At 38.7% G+C, this 21,562-nt stretch overlaps 1 protein-coding gene across 4 annotated transcripts in view; it reads left to right on the top strand.

Moving 5' to 3' along the window:
* Positions 1–21,562, top strand: part of LOC116590758 (IQCJ-SCHIP1 readthrough transcript protein) — a 742,659-nt gene that overhangs the window by 342,876 nt on the left and 378,221 nt on the right. The gene's annotated exons all lie outside the window — the stretch shown is intronic.

Here is a 21,562-nt window from a genome sequence, read left to right as displayed (position 1 = left end):
AAACTCTGATAATACTCCAAACCCCCTCATTTTCTAGAAGGAGGATTGAGACCCAGCCTTGGCCTGAATTGTCCAAGGCCCCATAGGAAACCCCCCAGTGAATACTAGTTTGGGGCCTAGGTCATCTGGTTCTCAGTCCAGGTCTCTCTCCCCGCACCTTGTGGCCCCCATAGGACTCAGAATTAAAACAGGGCTGCAGAGTACCACTCCATCTTCTGTAGTGATTTCTGAGTAGCCACTCAAAATTTTTGCTAAATGATGTGGCTGTACCTCTTTGTCTTCTGTCCAATATAAGAGTGTATTTCTGCAGACTCCAAAATTTATAACTTAGAGGTTAAAAAAAAGACCACAAATTAAGATGTGATTTTACTATGCATTTTTCCATGACCCTTTTTGGTAAAATTAGAACTGGAATTCACTCGTTTTTTACTTCCTTTTCCCAAATATCTTAAGAATCTCCCTACCCTTAATTCATCATAAAGCATATCTTTAATACTAATTTGCTATTATTTGAGTGCTCACATTGTCCCAAAAGAGGCAAGCTATGACCATACTGTGTACATCTACACCATTTAATAAATCAGAAGTTTTATCTTATTATAGAAACAGACATATGCTCAGATCAACCCAACCTTTCCTATCGTCCCTGTTTCCCACTTGGTTCAGTCAGCAGAGATGTTTGGAACAGGTTAACATCCTCACTCAACTCAATGGCTCCTTTGCTAGTAATTGAAGTCCACTTTGGTGAAGAAAATAATATATCTTTGTTTCTTAAATCACAAGCCTATTCCCAGGTATCATACTTCAAAGTGCATGAGCTATTTTCTCAAGAAATAGGGGAATTATCTTTGTATGTCTGGATGCAGAGAACCATAATCACCATGGGTGTAGGGTAGGCTTTTCTAGCTTTTTTGTTACATATGAGATCATGTGGAGTAGTCACTGAAAACCAGTCTTTCCCATTAGTATGTTTTGCTAGACTCTGACCAAAAGAGAGGCCATGAAACAGTGGGCACACATGTGCGTACACATGTGCATGTTTATAATCCTGTGGTCTTTGTGCTTCCTGTTACCCACAAATAACTTGCATGTCTCATTTGTGAATTATTTGTTCTCATCAGAATGGTAGGACAAGCTTGAACCTGTTCATTTATTCTTTTTTATTTTTAATTTTTTCAGTTTATTTATTTTCAGAAAAACAGTATTCATTATTTTTTCACCACACCCAGTGCTCCATGCAATCCGTGCCCTCTATAATACCCACCGCCTGGTACCCCAACCTCCCACTCCCCTGCCACTTCAAGTCCCTCAGATTGTTTTTCAGAGTTCATAGTCTCTCATGGTTCATCTCCCCTTCCAATTTACCCCAACTCCCTTCTCCTCTCTAACACCCTTTGTCCTCCATGATATTTGTTATGCTCCACAAATAAATGAAATCATATGATAATTGACTCATTTATTCTTTTAACAAACATTTTTTGAGTACTGAGTGGTGATGACTCCTGTCTCCAGCTTTTAATTTACCTTCACAACAGTCCTGTAAAGTGGGCACAGCTATCTCCATTGTATAAGTGAGTCTGTGTACAAAGCTCAAATAACTTACACGAAATCAAATTGTTAGGGAAAGAGCTGGGATTTGAGCCCAGGTATGTGAGACTCTAAGCCTGTATGCTAAACCACCGTATGACATGTCTCCACCTGATAGAACTTATGTGTGGTGATGAAGATTAGAAATACTAAGTGACAGACTCTGTCTTTGGGACTCTCGTACACACCAATACATCAGTCTGATAAAGAGTGGTAAGTGCTATGTGGAATAATAAACTGCAGGGCCCTGGGCCAGGGAAGGATCAAGTCTGCCTGGCAGGGATCAGAGAGAGCTTCCTGAGAGCCTCACAGAGAAAGGCCTTTGATGTTGGCCTTGAATGGTAGGAGAAAATTCTCAAAGAGGAGAAGGATAGTCCAGTAAGAAATTGCACTAACAATTATGTGGCTATGTGTTATTTCCTGTCCAGGGAGTCGTGATTAGGCTGGTGTGTCCAAAGTGTAGTGTGACAATGGGAAAACTGGCAAGAGCTAAGATTAAAAGTCTTTATCCTGAAGCAATGGTGAACTACATCAGCCAGTGTTCCTTGCTTGCAAGCAAGAGAAACAGACTCTATGTTAAGCTAAAGTAAACTCATGGGGAGCACACTAGGAGCTTACAAAGCCTATAGGGAGGCTGGGGAAGCAGCCTTCTGGACTGACCAGAACCGTTTGCAGAATGGCAGCTCCACAGAGCCAGGAAAGAGAAATACCAGTCGTAGTATCGTAGCAGGAGTAATCTGGTCAGGATTTGAGAACTCCAACCATGTTTCTGTCCTCCAATACACATCAATGATTCAGAATCTGAAAGGATAAGACCCAGCTGGTGAGTTTAGTTCCCTTGTCCTCCCTGGGCCTGAGGAAAAGGGCTGTGGGAAGAACATCCAGAGGCCCTTTCAGCTTTTCACACAAAGGTAAGAGTAACTGTCCAGAAAGAAAGAAGGGAGATCTGCTGGGAAGGAGAATGGTTACAGGGTAGATTAAAACAAATTCCTCCGTAGGTACTACACTTGGTTTCAGAGCAGTGCAATCACGTGGTTACATCTAAGAAGTGGGTGCTCCCTGACAACATGGTGGGTGTTGTTGAGAGAAGTTCGGAGGATGGCCAGTGGTCTGGCTAAAAGGCTGCTGCTTTGGTCCAGGTGAGAACAGCTGCCTTCAGAGTAGGTGTGCAGACTGGAGGTGAGGAGGCAGATTCCCGGGGTAAGAGGAATAGCACTTCACTGCCATGCTTACCTAGAACATCCCTCACTTGGGCAGTGTTACATTCATTTGATGAGAATATTATTGATCTAATGAGGGATTATCCCAAGGCTTATGATTTTATAAATGAGAAAATAACACACACTCCAGGGAGACTGAGCTGTTACATTAACAATTAATAGGAAAATCTGACAAAGCCAAGGCTTGGAAGTCATGCTTATCATGAATAATATAGAGCTAGGAGAGTTGGTCTGAGCCCAAATACATTCAGAGTAATTTTCCATAAACCTGCCACCTCTAGTTTGAAAATATTTCATGTGTGAGACTGCAATTTTCTCTGACAGGCTAGGATAGGAAGAAGAGGAAGTTGGAAAAGTAAATTGCTCTTTTTGTAATGGTAAAAATGTCATTACTGTGGAGAACATTAATCTTTCTGATCAGGTATTTGATTTTGAGCTGAGATTCTGGTTCTGTAATTCTTAGTGTTATTAAGCAAGCACATTTGAGAACTCCTAAGTATATGATAACTGGTTTTATTTTACTATCCAAACGGTAATAGGCGATTTTTTTCAAGTCATTCAGTATAGCCAATCACTTTTCGAAATACTGGAAACAGCAGTAGTTTCAAGGTGAGGTCATTCTGGTCACAGGCTCAGCCAGCTCTGGTGTTTTCAGTGAGCTTCTTCTACCAGCCCTGCCACATCTCTTGTATTCTCTGGACAAGTTCTTTGTAGGATCTGCCAAAGATAATGAGGCCAGTTCGGTGTCAGTCAGTTAGGCTTACTGTGTTCCATAGTCTAATCCTAGATCTGAGTACCAGAGGACAGTAGGGAGATGGTAGAAATTGTCTTAGTTTGAGTCCCCCACTTACGGACCCTGAGATAAGAATTTCGGAGCAAGTGGTTTTATTTAGGAAGCACCAGTGAAGTGAGAGTAGGAGAGGAACAAAGACAAAAAGGATGCATTTGTGAGCAGTACGGCTATCGACCAGGCAAGCTCAGGCCCACTAAGGACTCTCACACGACTATGTGGGACACACTTCAGAACTGTCTGGCTGAGGGCAGAGGAAGCTGGGACATTTATTCATCAACTTCTCACTTGTTGAAGGTTGCTAAATCTTTAGTACTTCCGGCCTGCCCCCGCTCTAGTGCAGAGCAAGCATGCTCCCAAGAAGCCATTTGTGTGCCTAAGAACTGTCTGCTTCTATACAGGCGACTTCTTGAGTAGGCCCAGAGGATATGGGCAGGGCACAAACAGCAGGTGATGCAAAATGAACTGGGAAAAATTAACTGCTGTGTAGAAAAAACAGAGCATAACTCACAGCAGTAAGTGTCCTTAAAGAACTTGCCGTTATGTTAAATGAGGTAGATTGATTTCTTCTCTGAGTGAGGCACTCAGAGTAGCTATTCAGCCATGGATCATACTTTAAACCACTTACAATTTAATAAAGGAGTTAGGATGTATTTACGAGTAGATCTAATACAAGAGACAAAGTGCTGAGAGACCTAACAAGTCAGGTACAGAAGGAGAGGTGGAAGGAGAGAGACTCAAGAATGCCTTCTTAGAGAAGGCAGCACTTGGCTTTTACAAGCGGAGATGAGCAGGGCAGACATTCCATGGAATAGCTATATTTCACCTGGGTAGCTCAGGTAGTTACGTGTCTGCCTTCAGCTCAGGTCATGATCTCAGGGTTCTTGGATAGACCCCTACATGGAGCCCCTCATCAGGCTCCCTGCTCATCGGGAAACCTGCTTCTCTCTCTCCCTCTGTCGCTATCTCTCTGTGTCTCTCATGAATAAATAAATAAAATCTTAACAACAACAACAAAAAAGAATTGGGGGGGAAAAAGGGTGATTCTCCTGGTAACCAAAAGGTATGTTACAAAGTCACCTCATTAACATAACAAATAAGCACTTTGAAAGAAAAGAAACAGAATCACCGAATCACAGATACAGAGGATGGGAAGGAAAGATCAACGTTTAAGTCAATCTAACCTGACGCTGGGGAAGGAAGGTGAGCAGTTGAAGCCAGATTACAATGTTATTGGATCCAAATTGTGAAGAATCTTAAACATCAAGTGCAGGTATGTTGACCTTTGCCCTTGCAAATAGTGTATCAGGCACATGAGGACACCAGCAACCCTTAAAGTTATGCTACCACTTGTTTTATTAAAATGAGATCTTTATTTTTGCTGCAGCAGACACACACACACACACACACACACACACACACAGCACTCTATACATACTGTTATGATGATATGTTTTAAGCCAGATAATGGGTCATATGTCATAGTGTAGGGCAGGGTACAATTTGCAAGGGACAAGTAGAGAGAGGTAGAACAGGAAAACAAAACAATGTTTATTGCAATATGCTGCCTTGTGTGTATATAAACAAGCATAGACAGGGCAATAGAGAGACCTCAAACACCACCTCAAATTCAAAAGGCTAGCAAGTAAATAGGTCAGTGACAGTAGATGTAATTCACTCAATACTTTCAGTTAAGCACTTGCCCCTTTCCAAATTTTAATATTTAGAAGTTTACCAAGAAATCAAAGAAGGTTGTTAATCATCTTAAGACAATGTAGACCATTTTCGAGGTTTTTCAGAGGAGAGCATCACACCTGACATTGGCTCTGTTAAGAGCATGAGCAGTGACACCAGTTGTCTGAGGTTCTCCATGGCTAAGGGATTTTCTGTGCATGCAAATAAGTGTTAAGGCCATTTGCCACACTGCTTATGCATGTGGCAAAGAAGGCAAGAAACTAAATAAGGTATTCTGGGACTAGGGAAAAAACTCTCTTTAATATAAGGATAGAAGAAAGAATCCAGACTCTTAGGCCAACATTCATTAATATGCATTGGACCCCTTTAAGTCTGGAAGCAGAAAGAGACTTAATACTCTCTGATCTTACTAGGTTATTCACCTTGGTTTCAGTTTGCTCATCTGTAAAATAGAGATAATAAGAGCTGCCTTACAGAGTAAATGTGAGGACTGAATGATACAATTTATTAAAATTCTTGACCCTAGATAGAAGCTTAGTAAATGAGAAATCGTAGATATTTTATTAATAGGTGCCCTAAAGAGCAGATCTTGAAAGTCCTTCAAGTCTTTCCTTTGGAACAGCAAAGTTCCAAAGAATTCTAGATGAGATGAGAATATCTCTTTGGTGGACCTATATTCTTCTATATAAAGGAAATTCCAAGGACATTACAGCTTGTATAGTTGCATTTAAGCAATGCAGGTTAGGGGTGCTGACTTCTGCATAGTTAAAAATACATGCATAACTTTTGACTCCCCCAAAACTTTACTGATCGCCTACTGTTGACTGGAAGCCTTACTACTAACATAAACAATTGACACATATTTTGTGTATTGTATGTGTTATATACTGTATTCTTACAATAAAGTAAGTGAAAGAAAATAAAATGTTTTTATTAAGGAAACTATAAGGAAGAGACAATACATGTACAGTGCAGTAGTATTTATTGAAAAAAAAAAGGCATAAGTGGACCTCCATAGTTAAAACTCACTTTGTTCAAAAGTCAACTGTATCTCTTTACTTTGGGTGTAGTTCTTATAGAAAAAGGGATATGTATCTCTATATATTCTTAACTGGAACCATGAGACTAAAACTTATGAGAAATAGTATACTATATAGTTCTTCCCTTTACTCCTTCTAAAGCACAATATGTTATTCCACATACTTACTCCTTTGTTTATCTAATCATTCATTCTACAACCATTTTTTAAACATATACTATAAATGTCAGTTATGAGGAAGACAGAGAAGTTGAAATTTTTAGAAATATCTTACAGTCTATAAGTAAAGTCAGATTCTCTGTATATAATATTATGTATATAATGCACATATAAGTTATGCAGGTTAAGTAATACTGCCAGAGAGTATGGATTAAGAACAAGGATGAAGTTTGTGATAATGAATATTGTAATTGTTTAGAAGTGGGAATGATCAGTCTGAGCTGAAATGGTGAAGAATGGTACACAGACAGAGGGCTTAACTTGGCTATGAAGAATGACTCAGATATTATTTAGTAAGGAATAGGAGGCTGACTTCTGTATGAATAAACTGGACAGTCATGAAGTCAAGCCAGAGAAGAGGGTTATGTTATAGGCATTAATGGAAAATAAGGCCGTGAAAGTAGCAGGATTCAAGCTGCAGAAAGATTTCATTGCCAGACCAAATAATCTGGTATATAGAGCAAGATCATAAACCAAAATGCCTTTGGGAGTCAGTAAAAGTTTGAGGTGGTCAGGGTAAAAATTAGGGAGCAGTGGAGACTGTGGGAGTTCTGGAGAGTATACAGGTCTTTAAATTAAAAAAAATATTGAAACCCTGGGCACTCCAAACAAAACATCTCTCCAGGCCAGATTCTGTCAGCCAGTCCTGGTTTCTAGCCACCATTATAGACTATTTTCTGGGCTACCTATTGCTATGCCACGTGATTAGCAGACATTATCAAACAAATCAAATCACAATTTTTTACTGAGCCTAGGTGAGCCCTCAGAATCTTTCTCAATGTAGTAAATCATGAGCATTAATTCTATATTGATTTTTCTCCCACTCTGTTCCCAAGTCTTAATGAGACTGTTATAACAAGTGTACCATGCACATATTTGCAAAAATACATTAGCTTATGAGTGAGGGGAGATATTATTTATTGTATAAATCTGCAGTTTCTTAACACCCCCTACTGTAAGCCCTAAACCATTTTCTTTTGCACTCATTTTCACATATGTATTGATTCTGCATTACTAAGGCCTCGGGGCTATGAGGTTACCCTCCCCTAGGATAATCAGAGTCTCATTATGTCCTGTGCAGCCAGGAGTTTAGGGATCCAGGCAGGGGTAGACAGGGAAATAGAGTTATTTAGGGAATTGGGAAACTGATTCTTAGCTCCATTGCTGACTGATGAGTAACTTAGCCTCTGAATCTCAGTTTGCTCAGCTCCCAGTGAAGGTAATCATCTCTTCTTTGACCACCTGATGATTTTATTATGTGGATCAAGTAAGTTCATGAGTATATTAGGGTTTGGCAAACTAAAAGCCTTTTAACATTATTCTTCCGCTTATTCTTCTCATTTATCAATCACAGGGGAACTGAGGACAGGGTTAATGTAGGCATATATGTCTGATGAGCCTATTATGTGCTGTATAATTTTAAGATTTATCATAAAATACACTGTTTTAAAGGGTATCTAGGAAGCCAGGAGAGCTTTCTTTGCAGGGAATCATGTTTGATGAACTTCAGTTTCCCAGCCTGTAAAATAAACTACGGAATAGAGTCATCTATGGAATAGAGATGGTGAATTAAGTGAGATGGAAGAAGGGAAGGGAGGAAGGGAGGGAGGGAGGAAGAAGGAAAGAGAAGAGAAGAGAAGAGAAAAGGAGGGGAGGAGAAAGAAGAAAAGAGAGGGAAGAGTGTAGCTTTAGTAACCGGAAGGAATCAAAGTCTCTTAATAGTGAGCTTTTAATATATTTCTCATTGGTAAGAGGAGACTCATTTTTAATTAAGAAATTTTAAGGTTTTAAGTGTCGTGAATTGGTCTACTTAATTTAAAAGTGTTTTCACCCTCCCTATGCTAAAATATTGTCTGATTCAGTCATGTTCTATATGACCATGGTTTTGATTGACAGTAAAATCACAGGAAGGGATTCATACCATAAACTTACAATTAAGTAACTCTATGAGGCATATGAAATGAGCAGCATTTCATCAGTGAATTCTATTGCCCACATCTAAGCATCAACGAAGTGCCTCTAAATCCAGGTTGCCTTTGGAATCACTTATGTTGGTAGAAAACTTTAGTTATATGCTTCTAAATACACAGTTCCAACAAGCAATAACACCACTCATAACTAGTATTGCTAATATTATTCAGGATAACTAAGGCTTTTGAAAGTCAACTCAGTTTTGGAACAAGGAGCATGTTCTGACACATATCTGCTACAGAGCTTGAGCTTTGGATTTCTATGGTGGTAAAAGGTCTTCTTATAGTCTCCTTCAGCCTTTGTCCCAGAAGCTCCTCAAACATATTTTATATATAATCAAAGCAGAAGCATGACACTTGCTTTGCAAGTGCAGCTTCAAGCCAACTGGCTTTCTCCCCTTCAATCTAATGCCCTCCCCTAAGATAACCCCATAACAAAATTTTGGAACATCTACTGGAACAAAATCATTACATTAAAGATGTACAAAATACCTAATTTTGCACAATTAGTATTCTTATTGTGGCAATGAGATTTTGTATTATTCTATGAACTCATTATATAATAATACATATAACTCATTAAAATAAGCTGAGATTTTGATACTTACATACAATTGGGAACAGAAGTCTATGATATCTGGAGAATAAATATTATGGTCTATGGGAGTGGTCATTTGTAAGTTACTGTTTACTCTTCCCTCTTAATCCTGATGACACTTATCTGATTATATTAATGGGCAAGAGAGTATTGGACAAAGTGACTATGGTCAAAATAACAGGGAGAGGGGTGGATAAACCACATGAGAATCATAGCCATCTGTATCGTCTTTAAGAATACACTTTTCCACTCTGAAGATTTGATAATGAAATTTATTTTGTCATTTTAGGTTTAACCAGACAATTAGAAAAAGCATGAACTATGCTTTAACTAACCTTCATTGTAAATTAGATTATACAACTTCTGTTGTATGCATCTGAAAAGACTAAATCAATATTTTCTTTAAAATTCACTTCCAAGAATTTTTGGTTGACATCTGAATCTATCCACAACTGCTCAAGCACTTAGTCAACACATGTTTATTGACTGAATAATCTGTCTGGTGCCACGGAAGATGAAAAGATAAGTAAGACTGTTTACCCTTAGGGAGCTTAGAATCTAGAAGGGAAAATAAGAGGCACATAGAGACCCATGATGTAAAGCAGAACATACTACAAGGAATACATGAGTAAAGGGCTATGAGAGCTGAGAAGAGGGTTTGACTGGAGCCTGTCAAAAGACAGAGATCAGAAAAGGCTGAAGGAATGGGTGGGATTTATGGTAGTTGTTTAAAAAAAATGGTTAGATTTTCCTGTCTTGCACTGGAGGGGATGTGGAGAAAGGGGAACCCTCTTCCACTGTGGGTGGGAATGCAAGTTGGTGCAGCCTCTTTGGAGAACAGTGTGGAGATTCCTCAAGAAATTAAAAACAGAATTTCTCTATGACCCTGCAATTGCACTACTGGGTATTTACCCCAAAGATACAGATCTAGTGAAAAGAAGGGACATCTGTACCCCAATGTTTATAGCAACAGTGGCCATGGTAGCCAAACTGTGGAAAGAACCAAGATACCCTTCAATGGGCAAATGGATAAGGAAGATGTGGTCCATATACACTATGGAGTATTATGCCTCCATCAGAAAGGACGAATACCCAACTTTTGTAGCAACATGGATGGGACTGGAAGAGATTATGCTGAGTGAAATAAGTTAAGCAGAGACAGTCAATTATCATATGGTTTCACTTATTTGTGTAGCATAACAAATAGCATGGAGGACATAGGGAGATAGAGAGGAGAAGGGAGTTGGGGGAAATTGGAAGGGGAGGTGAACCATGAGAGACTATGGACTCTGAAAAACAATCTGAGGGGTTTGAAGGGGCGGGGGGTGGGAGGTCGGGGTACCAGGTGGTGGGTATTATAGAGGGCACATATTGCATGGAGCACTGGGTGTGGTGCAAAAATAATGAATACTGTTATGCTGAAAATAAATAAAAAATAAATTTAAAAAAATTATAAAATTTTAAAAAATGGTTAGATTTTGACCCCCAAACTTACTTCTTTTCCCCCTTCCTGAAAAGGAAATCAGCTTTCATAATCTTACTATGAGGATGATTACACAAAGAAGTGCTCAAGAAAGTGAATCACATGGGCTAAATGGTCTTGTTGTGTGCAATTATTTCACGTAGCTACCTAACTTCATTCAGCGATAACAATAAAGTGCCCCCCAAAAAACCTTGAAACATCTCTTATAACAGATTTTCTCTACTGTCAAAGCAAGAGAGAATACAAAAATGCAGAAAGAAAGTTAGTAAAACATTAGATGACAGAAGTTAAGTTGGCTCAGAATTCTTAGAAAACCAAACTTTTTTATTTAACTTCATAAACCTTGCTACATGGAGCTGACCTCTGAATCGAATTGGGGACATAAGTCAAAACTGAGTCCTATCATTGTAGAATCCCCCTGTCAGTAGCTGCTATCTCTTCATGTTTTTGCTCATTTCAGCTAGGGACTTCCAACCAGTTCTACTTGTAGAACCCAGGGCAGCCATAAGTGGAGGCAAGTATGGGACCAAAAGGGGAGTGCTTACCTGGAACTGGAGTTAGGGCTCTTCCTTTCAACCAATGGTGTGACCCTGAATAAGTAACATCTTGTTTCCGAGCCTCTGTCTTCTCATCTGTGCAATGTCATGACACCATCACATGATTGCTGTGCATTCCCAATGAGATAAGCTGCATGAGTATGGTCTTTGCACTGTAAGGTGCTGCCTAAATATCAGTGAGTGTCTGTGCCAGCACCATCACCACTGGCAAATGGTTTTTGTCCCAAACAAGAAATTTTCCTTACTGAGGCAGAACACTTACTTTGTCACCTAGACCATTATTCCTTCTGCTTCTTAACTGTGTGACCTCAAAGAAGCCATTAGACCCTTTTGAACCTCATTTTCCTCACCTACAAAATGGGTATTGGAATCATGCCTGTCCTGTCTGTCTTAGAGCTACACTATAATAATCAAATAAGAAAAAGGGATATGAAAGAAATTAACAAACTTAAATTATCCCATAAATATTCATTGTTATGCCCATACAGAGGCTTCAAACCTGCATTCCTATCCTAGACTCCTTGACTGAGTATGTGATCCTTGCTCTTCAGTCTATCTCCCTGGATGTAGCTTGTCATATGCTCTGACCTTTAAGGATTCAAGCCTTCTGGTCATCCTTCAAGCCTTGCTTGCTTCATTGGTCCTAGTCCCTTGGGACCAATGAGGCTGATACAGCACTTGCCCTTACTCTGGAGTGCTCCACTCAACCCTCCCCTTCATTTCAGGAATCCCGCTGCAAAACCAAGCCACTCAGGCCATGGTCCTGATCTTGATCTCCAGACAGGCCACAATATTGTCAAAGTCTTGACAATTCAAAACCTCTTTTCCCTGAGCCTTTAATTCTCTGTTGCTTAGACTTTCCAAATTCCCAGCTGTTTCCATCTCACTTCATGCTTAGAAGGTTCATAGAGGGCAGTGATTCTTAACACCGGCTGCATATTGGAACCATGTGGGAAACTTGAAAAAATAAGAATGCCTGGGCCCCCCCTTCAAAGATTTTGATATAATGGATCTGGAGTATAGCTTGGGCATTAGGATTTTTCACAGCTATCCATGTGATTCTTATATGTAGCCAAGGTTGAGAACACTGAACAGGGGGTTTTTCCCAGCCAAACTGTAAACTGAGATGGGAGTGAGGTTTGGTGACAACGTACATTTCATCTGCATTGGATGTGGTGGCCAAAATCAAAACAAAGGTGAGAAACATGTTCAATGCTCACAGTCCCAGTCCTAAGTCCTAATGAGACTGACTCAAAATGGTTCCTTAGTCCAACGGAGCAGGTCTTAGGTAGCAGAACTCACCAAAGAAAGGGATGGTAGTGGCAAGACTAAATCTGGGCCTCTAGCTTAGGCATTGTTTTTACCCCATCCTGGGTTGTATAAGAGGGTAAGACCCTGATAGTTAAAGATAATGGACACAGTGTTCCTTACAGTGAGCAAGATCAGGATTTTTATGGACCTCCAAAATCAGCTTTTAACTTATTCTTATTTGTGCATATCTACAAGTTTGGACTCACTCTGAGCCCAAGAAGACTTGATCTTCTCATGTCCAAAGCCTTTGATAAAGAATCAGAAATGAAGGTGGCAAGAATATCAAAGGCCAACCTTTTCATTTTACATGTAAGGAAACTGGGACCCAGAGAGGACAATGGCTTGTCCAAGTTGGAGGCAGAGTTAAGAGTAGGGTTCAAGTCTTCTCTCATACTCCACCAATAGGGGTGGAAATACCTTGTGTATAATGTGAAGTATTTAAAGGCAGGTCAGGAGCTACCAGAAAACTCTCAAAGTAGATTGTTTTTCAGAAAATTTCTGACTGATGCAAATACTTTTTAAACTCTTCATTTTGAGACTGTAGATCAAGACACCTTATTAAAAGTGGGGCACACATCTCAGTAGGTTAAGCATCCAACTCTTGGTTTAGGCTCAGCATGATCTCAGGGTCATGAGATCAAGCCCATGTCAGGCTTTGCACTCAACAAAGAGTCTGCTTGAGATTCTCTCTGTCCGCCCACCCCTCTTCAAATAAATAAATAAATCTTTAAAAGAAAAAAGTGGGAGCCTAGCAGGTAAGGGTCTGATGCTTGACAGTTATATTAGAAGAGAAAATGAATCTAGGGGCTTTTGGGGATTTTTTTTTCCAGTTAGCTAGAGAGGAATTAGTGATCTTTGCTCTGTGATTGCTGGGAGAGTACAGTTAGTGGTCTTGGGTACATTTTTCACCTAGAGGTAGTGTATTGGTATAAAGACTCACTCTGATTGCAGTAGATATAAACTATTTCCATATAGGTGAGTATCAGGCCAAAAGTGAGCCACCAGGAGACCCATCTCCCTTGAGGAGTTGGCTAAACAGGAAAACAGACAAAGTAATAAAAATAATACCTGGCATTGTATTTGACAGATTATAAAACATTTTTAGGCACTGTCGTAGCTATGTCTTAGAAAAGTATACAAGTCAAGCAGGGGTCACGTAATAGGTAGAAACAACTCAAGCTATTTTAAGAGAAAAAGACACTTTATGAATGCCCTGTGGTTTGGAGATAACAATTTCTTAGGTGTCGAAAGCAAGTTCAGTAAGATCATGTGACTTGTCAAGATGACGCAAGAATAATAATGATTATTATTACCAAGTTTCTTATTTCCTATTTAGACTCTATTTTACTATCACACACAGTATATGGCAAAGAATGGTAGGCAGATTTGAGAGGACAGGAGACCAGAGTTGGCAAGAACAGCGCTAAGAAGCAGGTTTGGGAAGCCTTAGTTGCTGAACTTGGTATGTAGTTGCCTGGGTTCCTGGATAGTAAAAAGGGTAGAAGTAGGGCAGATGCCCGGGGTTTCAGTTGAATTGATGAGGCAGAAGTATTGTTATTAATGACCATTTCTGGCTTGTCTATATGCCCAGGTTGTACCTGCACTGAAGGGCATATAGCCACCTGAGCAGCTCAGCTAACTGAGCTAAGTCTGTCTCTGAAAAGACCACTCAGATATAGCCTTGACCTAATAAAACAACTTAATGGAATTTTTCACTCTGATCAGATGGTTTTGGGATGACAGATCACATTCCCTCCGCTGCTCCCTCATCTTCCCTTCAGTAGAGCTTGTTGAATTGGCTTGTGGCAGGATCTGAATGATGTTGCCGTATGGTTTGTGTCTCTATTTAATTTGGATGAATATTGTGGGACTTACATAAATTGTTTAACATAAAGAGTAAAAGTATTTCTGTGCCTTTTCTCTACACCGAGAGAATAGTAAGATAGAATAATGGACTTCATTTTAGAGAAAATCAGATAAATTGATCTTTTCATTTGTGTGGATACCAAGAGCTTTCATACTTTGTATTGGAAAGATGAACCCAAATTCATAACCAACTAAATGCCTTTTGTCCCAGAAAAGTCTCCTCTATGGAAAAACGATCTTATAAGAAATCTAAACCACATTCTTTCCAGCCTGTGAAGACTGTGATCACTTTTCACAAAGTGATATGTTTATACATTAATTAACAAAAGCTCTAATGTAGAAAAATAAACCACGTGTTTGTGAAAACAAGACATTTCTTCAGTGCAGACTCTGGTGCCTGACCATCTGAGTTGAAATTTGACTCTGCCACTTACCATCTGTGTGTCTGTGGGCAAGTTACTTAACCTCCCTTTGCCTCTGTTTTCTCATCTGTAAGATGGGAATTACCTGTAGGGTGGTTAAGAACATTTAGTCAATTTGTGTAAAGCATCAGAGGACCCAGCACATGGCAAATACTCACCTGGATCATTTCAGTGGTCTCCTCACTCTTGTTTCTGTTGAGTTGTCCTTCATCCAGTTCCTCGCTTACCCAACCCATTCTACATCTGGTTACTAAACAGTCTTCTCAGTGAGCAGCATACACGATTTCTCTACTCAAATATTCACACTGAGAAGGTCCTTTTGCAAGAAAGTGGAAACGCTTTCACATATTATGGTTTCACATGTAATAGGTAATTGAATCAATATGGCTATGCCTGTATAAACTGTCTAGATCATGGCAGGGGGTGGGAAAGAGAGCACAGAAGAGCATTCGAAATTTTAAAGAAGTCATTAATAGGTATTCAGTATGAGATTAGAGTTTAATAGGTAACAGACTTCCACTTCATAAAACAATTCATTAAAATGTTGATGGGAATTTTTCTACTCCAAACCTGCTGGTCATCCTGACCTGGCCTCAGTAGTATTGAAGTATCCAAGAGTGAGACAGTCACATGTAGCCATTTTGAATAAGTGTGTATACTCATAGAAGTGAGTAGAAAGCACTCACCAAAGCACCCCCTTCTCCCAAACCCCCTCCCCCCAGCAACCCTCAGTTTGTTTTGTGAGATTAAAAGTCACTTATGGTTTGTCTCCCTCCCAATCCCATCTTGTTTCATTGATTCTTGTACCAGGTGGTGGGTATTATAGAGGGCACGGATTGCATGGAGCACGGGGTGTGGTGCAAAAATAATGAATACTGTTATGCTGGAAATAAAAATAAATAAATAAATAAATAAATAAAAAGAAAAAAAAAAAAGAAGTGAGTAGAAAGTTTTAAAGATCATGATTTTTAATAAAAGGTTTTATAGAAGTCCACAGTAATACCAGAAGTGTTGTTAAAAATAAAATGATATTGTCTTCAAACAGTATGTATTCATCAATCTGAATTTAAGTAGCAAAATAAAACCCTCAATCATATTATGATTTGGGTTGTTTTTAAAATAAGAATTTTTGCCATAAATTAAATAGCTTATAGATGCAACTATTTCCTTTGTATAAATATATATATGATATATACACATATAGTTGATATTTTTAGAATGAGAGATGATAAGAAATTTTGGACATGGTACTGACAACCATGCCTTTAATTAGCTCAACTTTCTCATTAGGGAATGATGATTTTAAAACGTAGGAGATTGCCAAGAATAATAGGTTATCTAATTGAAGATCATTATAAACAAATTAGAATGTATTTGTGAATTGTGCTAATGATGCATGTTAAATGTTTGAAGTGATATCCTGGTGTAGAAATATGGTGAATATCTGTCTTTCACATTTTTAGTAATTGTTGTTTTCTATTATGTTTGTGTTATTTACATTTTTAAAATATGTATATCATTTTGGAGGTAGGAAACTTGCAAAGTTGGTGCTGTGCTTTGGGAGAATTTTTCTAGTGAGCAAGTATAAGTTGATTGAATAAGGAAAAGAAAATCTTAATGGGAGATCCTTTGATAAAGGAAAGGGAAGAGGCTATAAAGAAAATGTTAACTTTTATTAATATCTGATTTAAAATATAGATATCAAATGTTGACTCAGCAAAATTTTATCATTAAACATATGAAATATCAGAGGAAAAAAATATTTTTAAAGCATGCTAGCGAAAATATATTAAACCTGAAAATTGGCTTAGCAATTAATAAAACTTTTGATGATGTCTTCGATGTAGGGAATTTAAAGCACTTTATCATGTATATGTTTTCAAAGTAATGCGGAATTCTGAGGAAATCATCCAGAACTTAAAAGAAAAAATAGTATGAAATCATCACGAGTTATTTTTATGCAACTGTATCCATCTGTATGATTCTGTGGCATCGATCCAGTGACACCTCTCCTTTCTTCACTAGTGGTGGTTCTTTCTCAGGAACAGATGGCCAGATCTGCCCCACATGCATCTCTCTCCTGAAAAAAGGTCCACCTTTTCCCCAGGCCTCCCTCTGGCCCCCAAGTACACTCCCACATGTAGCCAAAGGACTATAGCCCAGAAGAGCAATCTCATGAGGCATGCTGGATATCAGAAGGTTTTCACGGCACAAGAATGGCCTTCTCTGGCTCCTGAAAACAAAGGAAAAAGGAGTAATTGGACTCAGCATCAGTGATTTTAAAAAGTCGTACGTTTAGTTCAACTCATAACAGATATGAGCTGACTTTTTTTTTTTTAAGTTAATGGTTTGGGATGTTGAAATAGCTCCTGTAAAAGGTAGTAAAAGAGTTTCATGGATTAAAGCTGAACTTACTTCAGTGGAAAAGCACATGAAGGTAATTGCTCAGAGAACTTGTACGCTGAAGAAGAACAGTTCATGACATTTTAACACAATAAATGATGGTGAAATGCCATTCAGGAATTAATCTCTATTCCATATGTGCTAGGGAGGTGGGAAAGAAAGAGTAAAACTATCCTTTTATCTGCCTTCGGAATGAAAAAAACATAATTGTGGGGGAGCTGCATTTTCCCTGGGAAGTGCAGCACTTCCCTGAGATTGTGTTCTGATTTAAAAAAAAAAAAAAAAAAAAGACTTTTTAAAAAATTCACTTTAACATACATCTTCATGTGTACTTCTGCATTTTTACTGAATACCTTTATGCTATTTCTGTGAGCATATATTATTCACCATTGTTCTAAACTTTGGCATCTGAAATTACATACATATTTGACAATTCAAAAAGATAATTGTAAATTTCTTTTCTCTCCTTTTTTTATTATGCAAAATATAGGGAAGGCACATTTGCTATTTCTTTAAACATAGTACTCAATCATGTTTGCTCTTCTTGCCCATTATTCTACCACTTTAAAAGTTCCCATGCTCCTGATTGCTGCTATCCAGGTACTTTGTCTCCGGAACCCAGTGGTGGTTTTATAATTCTGGCATCAAAGTTCAGTGATTTAATTATAGCCATTTTAAGGTTATGGCCCAGAAAACCTTAATCAAAAAGTTAATAAAATGAATAAAATGAAAGTTGAGAGGAGCACTTCTTAGTCTTACTCTTCCAGGCTTCTTGATCACAATGATAATCAGTGTTTATTCATTTGACAAACTTCACAGAGTCTGTCTAAGGGCCTGGAGATAAGAGATATGAGTAACAGAGTCCTTGCATGAAGAACAACCAAGTGCAGTAGGTTGACGTCTAAACAAAGTATTATAGTTTTATGTGAAAAGTGCTATATAACCAAAAATATGTGATGAGGCTATATTAAATAGTCATATTTCAATGCAAGTGACACAGTAAAACTAAAACTTAATGTATCCCAAACAGCAAAGTTAATTTATTAACTTTATAACTAAAACCGGTATTTCTGATCTAAGATTGTTCAAAAGTAAGACAAAGGTCCTGGTTTTTCTTTATCTTTCTATTCTGCCTTCTATAATATGAGTATATTATGGGCTGAGTTGTGTTTCAAAATTCACATGTTGATGACCTAACATTTTTGTTAGGCCCTACAATGTGACTGTGCTTGGAGATAGGGGCTTTAATGAGGAGATTAAGTTAAAATGAGGTCATACGGGTGAGTCCTAAGCCAGTCTCACTGGTATCTTGTAAAAAGAGATTAAGACATATACATATATAGAAGGAAAACCATGTGAAGACACAGAGGGAAGACATCCAGCCACCAAAGAGAGAGGCTCCAGAAGAAACAACCCTACTGACATCTTGACCTCATACTTCTAGCCTCCAAATTATAATAAAGTAAATTTCTGTTGCTTAAACCACCCAGGCTGTGGTACTTTGCTACAGCAACCCTAGCAAACTAATACAAGGTACCATCTGAAGCTTAGTGGTGGCTCCCATTAATTCCTGACACCACCCTTGGGGCTACAAAAACACCATCAGCTATTCTAGACTTCATAGCTTCTAACTATATCATCCAGGTGCCACAAAAGGAAATGTTTGGTAGCTCGCCACAAATTTTAGGATTCTCACTCTTTCCTATGCTTTTGTCTGAACAGTTGCCATGCTTGAGGAATGTGATTCATGGATTAGCTTAAGCCAGTCAGAACCTACCCTTGAAGATGGGTGGGGTCACATCCACCCAAACCACAGAAGGTGAAGTCCTCAAAGGAAATCAACATCAAATCATGTTGGTGAGGCACACAACTATGGAGATCACCAACAAAGATCTAAAGAAAGGAATCAAATAAGTCTACCTTGGGAAGCTGAGCAAAAGTAACCCCACAGGCAATTGGGATGGGTCTTAGAAAATTAACAGAGATTAATCTGACAAAGAAGGACTCAAAGGACAATCCAGACAAAGGAAATAGCATATGAGAAGGTACAGAAGACACAAAAGGGCCTCTTGTATTTGGTAGGGTGATCAACTTGTCCCAGTTTGCTAGAGACTTCCAGCTTTTAGCCCTGAAAGTCACACATCCTGAGAACCCCTTTTGTCCTAGGGAAATAGGTAGTTTGTCCTGGGACTAAATCTTATTTTAAATAGAAATCTCATATCCCAGGATACCCTTAGTCCTGGACAAACTGGAATGGGCAAAGTTTATGGGGCAAAGTGGCTGGAGATAAGATTGGAAAAGTTGGTTGAAGTTAATTAGGAAGGACCTTTTATGCACAGAAGTTTGTACTGGAGAGAAAATTTGTATTGTTCCTCTGAAATACTTGTTGTAAAAGTAAGTCTTAGGACATTATTCTATGGAGCATAAAGGGACTCTGGATAAATAATACAAATTCCATGGACACTTTGCAACTTGACCTATTTCAAGAAGTTCATGGAACTTGAGGTATATATAGCGTTTGGGAACAGCAGAAAGTTCCAGGTCAAGCCTTCTGACTAGGAGGCATTGTTCTCTGGTGTCAAAGGTTAGCACCCTGCTGAGCACATTATGAGGCTCCACAAATACTACTTGAGTCTTGGTTATCAGGCTTCCCTTCACAACTTGAATTCCTTCTTTGCCTTAACTATCTCTCTGTATATCTATCTCCTAAAACTATCTCTATATCTTTTTCTAACTTCATACCTTCATTTTGAACTACCATTATGCAGTTTGGGCTTCCAACTTATAATATCTATCACTAACTGCTCATTCCCTCCAGTATTACCTCTTTTGTCTACTGCCTTACATCTGTTGAGAATGCTGCTATCCTCCCAGTCACCCACGCCCACACTATGGAACACACTGGACCACTGAAAAGAAGAGATTGGAAAAAAACAAAGTGGCAAGCACTGGATATTTAGAATGATTCATATTTATAAAAACAATGTATGTGTATTCTCACATATATGAAAATATATAGGAAAAGTGCCCAGAAGTTCCAAACTCTTAAGAGTTATGATCTTAAAAATGTCTGGTAAGAAATGGGGGTGAGGGAATCTCTTTATTTTTCACTTTACGTATATCCTTATTGTTCAGATTTTTATAGAATAAGCATATATAACTACTTTCCAAATAAAGATATACATCTTTACGATACAAATTTTCAATTTCAGATAAACATAAAGAACAATAAGAAAACCATCTGAGATTTTACCATCAGAGGTACCACAGTCTGGGGAACAGCCTACTAGGTCTCTCCCTGGGCCCCTATGCTGATGCAGACACAGAAACTGCACTTAGAAGCTTACCCCAACCTGCCTCAGCACCCTCCCTGCTGTGGAAGACCCCAGTATGTTGCAAAGAAAACCCTCCTGTCACTTGTGCATCTGCAGGGTCTCTGGTACCTGTTCCTCCATTTCTACCACTGTCACCCTTGCTGAGCCCTTATTAACTCACCCTTGTTCTGTGGCAGTAGCCTCCTAATGGCTGTCACTTCTTTTCCTCTCTACCTCCTTGCACCCAGCTTCCCCACAGGATCTGGTTTAACTGCCCTAAAACCTAGTTCTGATCATGTTAGTGCTTTGTTCAAAAAAGCTTCAGTAACCTCCCATGGCCTATGAAAGACCGGCCAACCTTTGAACTGAAACTAAACTTTTCATTGTTCCCTTGGGAAATTTCTTTCCCTCAACTCTAGTTCATATTGTTCTCTCTGACAGGACAGGAATACTGTCATTAATTTAATTAATTTTCATTAATTAAAATTCCCCTCCTTCAGACACTAAAATACATATAAGAAAATGCTTGCACAAGAATGTTCATTGTAATCAAGTCTATAATAGGGAAACTTAAAGCCAACATAAATGTCTACCAATAAGAGATTGATTAAATAAATTATGGAAATGCAGGTATCCAATGAACTACAGTTACAAATGTTAAAATGATGTAGATACTGCTTATTATATAGACACAGGGAAAGTCTACAGAATATTGTCAATCAAAAGAGTAGGTTAGGGCACCTGGGTGGCTCAGTTGGTTGAAGGACTACCTTCGGCTCAAGTCATGATCCTGGAGTCCTGGGATCTAGTCCTGTATTGGGCTGCCAGCTCCATGGGGAGTCTGTTTCTCCCTCTGACCTTCTCCCCTCTTGTGCTCTCTCTCTCTCTCTCTCAAATAAATAAATAGATTCTTTAAAAAAAAAAGGAGTAAGTTATATAATACTTTATAAATACTTTTTTTAAAAGCATGTATATTTGTGGAGCTTTCTGGAAACACATAATCAACAGAGGTAAACTCTACTTGGTAGAATTTAGTTGATTTTTACTTTGTTCTTGGTACTTTTTTATTTAATTTGAATTTTTATAAA

This window comes from Mustela erminea, chromosome 1, assembly GCF_009829155.1.
Source record: "Mustela erminea isolate mMusErm1 chromosome 1, mMusErm1.Pri, whole genome shotgun sequence".
Classification (NCBI taxonomy): Eukaryota; Metazoa; Chordata; class Mammalia; order Carnivora; family Mustelidae; genus Mustela; species Mustela erminea.
Note: the sequence above shows the minus strand (reverse complement) of the source record. Positions and strands in the feature narration are given on the sequence as shown.